General features: G+C 41.8%; 1 protein-coding gene across 1 annotated transcript in view; it reads left to right on the plus strand.

The window, feature by feature from the left end:
- LOC142902075 (monocyte chemotactic protein 1B-like) overlaps positions 1 to 4,267 on the plus strand; it is an 89,032-nt gene that overhangs the window by 3,008 nt on the left and 81,757 nt on the right. The window lies entirely within an intron of this gene.

Consider the following 4,267-nt stretch of genomic DNA (forward strand, 5'->3'; position numbering starts at 1 on the left):
TGACCCTCAGACTGCAGTTTAGCAAATAAAAATAAAGCGCATGGATTTCCCGGAAGCCACTGACACACAAAAGAGAAGGTGGAACTGTTCACTGTCAACCAGCCTTTTAAAACTCCCTGCCATAAACAAAGCCTCACATTTGCCCCATTAGTGTTTGGCTGAGTCTCTGTCTTGACATCAGGAGTTATATTATCTGGGTTTCAAGTGCCTGTGAATGAGTCAACAATTGGTGACGGCCTTTGTGCCGCCGCCGCTTATCTGCTATCGGGTTGACAAATGATTGGCATCAGGTGTTCATCACGTCAGGAATGTTCCCAAGTCTCCGCCAAAACTCCGCCCACACGGACAGTCAAGCCCCCAGCGTGTAGAAAGATGACGAGCATTTCAGATTTCCATCGATGAAATGTGTTGTTCCTGTCAGGATGCCCTCATTCCCAGTTCCTTTTGCGTGCGACATGACGCAGAGAAACTCTGATGAAAATTTTGCTCACAAGCCAGATTGATTTGCACAATGTATCCGGCGATCCGGATACTTTTGGTATTAAACATTTAAAAGGGTCTTTTTTCAGCGATTCTTTGCTCAAGTAATAGGAACACGTGTATGTCCAGTGTGTGGAATTTGGCCAATTTCCAGCTGTGAGTTGCTTTGATGCTAAAATTGTAGGTCCAATATTATGAGAGTCACTTTTTCCGAAATTTATCTTTAGCCTTTAGTCAACAATTTAAAGATCACAATAAAATTCCTTTTCAACAATATGTCATAACACTTCAATCCTCCTGTCAGTGAACTATGACAAGAGATAAGTGTATCCTTTTACTTCTTTTGCTTGATCGTTGTAATGTCACAAAGGGCTTTGGGTCATTGTTCATACACAATCCTACGGCTTAGAGTGATGCAATTAACATACAGTAAAAATATATTAAACAAGAACAACAGATCAAATTCCAGGTAAAAGCTGGATGAAGGCACAGAAGCCTCTACACTGCACTTACAGCATCATGTTGCTCCATTTCCACACACACACTTGCAACTAGTCTAGGCATGGGCAAACTACGGCCTGGGGGCCATATATGGCTCGTTAAGCTTTGTAATCCGGCCCCGCTGAGCTTGAAAAACAAAACTGATGTGAATAATCACTGGAATTTTTAATTTAACTTAAAATAGCTGTATTTCCTCCATGTTTTCAGTGTTTTCAGAGTCATTTCAATAAAGAGCTAAACACCGTGGGGCTTAAAAGACACTGAATTGGTTGCAACTTTGCTTTGGTTCATTTTCAATTGACATTAACATTTTTTCCTCCTATGAGGTGGCTCACCAAAACACTCCAGCCATCTTTTGCTGCTCCAGCTCCTCTGTCACATTTTACAACCTTTTCTGGCTCCACCAGGCAAAAGGTTTGTCAACCCCTGGTCACTCAAACACACATTCAATACTTGTTGTCTTTCTTGTCTTACACTATGTACAATTTACTTCTCGCATGTTTAATTTTTAGTTGAGAACTTCATATAAGCCCAGTTGGGTTTCCATAACTACCTGTATTTTTATTTTTTTTTTTGCACTTGTTGCATTATGCACTTCTTTCTATTGTGTGAATATCTAAGTAACTGAAACAGTGATAAAAAAAAAAAAATGTGCAGCTATGACGTCACATCCCAGCAGCAGGCTGCTGCAGTGAGCTAGCGGCTGAACTCATCTCATCTTTAAGGCCATTAGCGCCATCTGCTGCCTCTAGTGCACACTTAATATCCCCAGTCTCAGTCTCTTCTGCTGGATGTGTTGCTGTTAAAATAAAAAAAATAAAAAAAAAACTGAAAACTGGAGTGGATTTGTCGAAACAAAAAAAGAAGACACAGAAGCCGTTTCATTTTGTGATCACATTTGTTATTTAACATCCATAGTAGTTTTTGACAATGCCATACAGATAGGTCATTTAGCACGGCCACAGAGAGAAGAGCAGTGCCACGATGCTGGAGGTATTTACAAGCAGCAGCAACAGCAGCAGCAGCAGGTGGGGGAGGAGGAGAAAGAGAAGGAGTAGGGGGAAGAGATGGGAGAGGAGGAGGAGGAGGCAGCCAGGGAGATGGAGCTCCTAAAGCGCAACCGGTCATCAAATTAAAGGCCATGAAATGCTGACACCGGCCACAGTCTCAGACCTCTAACACCTCTCGTGTCGCTACTGTCTTTAATTTCATTTGAAAAACAGTTGACTGTGTGCCAGGAGGACCTCTTCCTCCTCCTTCTCCTCCTCCTTCTCCACCTCCTCCTCCTCTGACCTCACCGCTGACACAGCCAGCTGTCTGGAGCCGATACCCGCTTCCTGTCTCAAACAGAACACGTGTCGACGCAAAACTACTCAATACATACGGTTATAGAACTCTATAATTAACCGTCGAGGGGTTTCAATATATATTTACAGCTGAATGAAAATGAAGTATTAAATAGTTCCGCAGAAAGAAAACGACTGTACAAGCTGTACAACAATGAAACAAACTGGTCATTAAATAATATCCTATGTGCATCATTTTTAAATCTACACAAGCATTTTTTTTAAATTTATTTAATAAATATACATTAAGTGTTTGTTTGCTTGTTTTAAAGTTGTATATTGTGTAATATGAGGAGTTGGTATCTGAATACATCTGAATATCTGTCCAGCTGACTTCCTTTAGGCCTTATTTCAACCACCGGACAACGTCTTTAGAATCTAAGGCCACATTTTTACACCCGTTATCTCACGCACAGAGACAGACAGGCCCACCCAGTCACGTCACACGTTCAACTTCGTCAGCATAACCCAGAAATATCCTACTCTGCTGTCAAACCATAGGTCGTTTTCCCTTTTTTCCTGTCAGTCACCTTTAAGGCATGAAGAACTGCGTTTGTTGCAGCATGCAACCAACCAGGTTTTTGTGGAGTGACGTGAGGCTTCCAGGCTGCTGCAAAAAAAAAAAGACTTCAGAGATGTTTTGCTTTCCTAGGACATCCCTTCCCGCCTCGCAGCACTCTGACCTCAGCACAGTTGGACTGCTGCATGAACGGAAGTCATGTTTGCATTTACAGAAAGGTCACATCCACTGGAACGCCCATCGCTTCAATTTTGACTTCTGAGAAGATGAGAAAAGAACGCTGACATTGTTCAGTTTTCTCATGAGCCAGGATTGGTAGTTGACGCCGGCCGAGTGCAGGGAGTCACTGGGACTGTCCACTAGTGCAGACTGGTGAGGTGGAAACTAGAACACATCCTGTGAGTTGACATCGCGGCTAATGTGCACAGAGTGGGACCATGAATGACAACACACACTGATAGTACTACTACTGGTGTGACACTGGGCGGCACCAGCTCCTGCTACCAGCCAATGAGACATGAGACAGGGCTCAGCCCCCCTGTCACATGACCCAGTCAACTGTTTTAAATCATCCCTTTTGTGAAGAAACAAGGATATGATCATTAAAAAAAAGACACTTAAATTGTCAGCAAAAACATACAGTTTAAAAAAATTTGAATTGAATTTTCTATTTTCACTCTCTTGGAGGTAAAATGAAACAGAGAGGAGTTACACAGATCAGTAAGGACTCTTCTGCAGCCTCATGCTCGAGGGCTCAGAACAGGTTAACGCGAATGTCAAACAGTCCTTTGTTTTACATCCAATCAGGTGCATTTTCCCCTTCTATTGTCAATTAATTCATAAAAAAACAACAAACAATTCAATATTCACCTCCAATCTGTTAAAAAAAAAAAAAAAAAAAAAACAGGACATGAAAGTGACCTGGCGTTGCACTCATAACCTGTGTTGGAGGAAGGAGAGGCACAGCGACATGAATGGAACCACTGCAAAGTGCACTGAAGCATAGCAGATCAAATATACACACATATATATGTATACATGTGTGCGTATGTATATATGTATGTATACATAATATATATATACTGTATATATACTGTATATATGCAGATATATATATATATGTATATATACATATACATATATATACATATATGTGTGTGTGTGTGTGTGTGTGTGTGTGTGTGTGTGTGTGTCTTTCTGTTGGTTTGTTTCATTTGTCTCCTGTTTGTTTTTGGCTGACGACATGCAGACTGTACAGTCACACAGTCGAGCTTCCAGTGTGTTGCAGCGTCTTTGGGTTTGTTTTTTTCCTGTTTTTTTTGGCTGCTTTTCTTTCCCGCGCGTGTGTGTGGGAGTGTGTGTGTGTGTGTGTGTGTGCGTGTGTGTGTGCGTGTGTGTGTGCGCGTGCGCGCGTGTGTGT

The sequence above is a fragment of the Nelusetta ayraudi genome, unplaced genomic scaffold, assembly GCF_046127955.1.
Source record: "Nelusetta ayraudi isolate G7.1 ecotype Tasmania unplaced genomic scaffold, CSIRO-AGI_Nayr_v1 ptg000092l, whole genome shotgun sequence".
Lineage (NCBI taxonomy): Eukaryota > Metazoa > Chordata > Actinopteri > Tetraodontiformes > Monacanthidae > Nelusetta > Nelusetta ayraudi.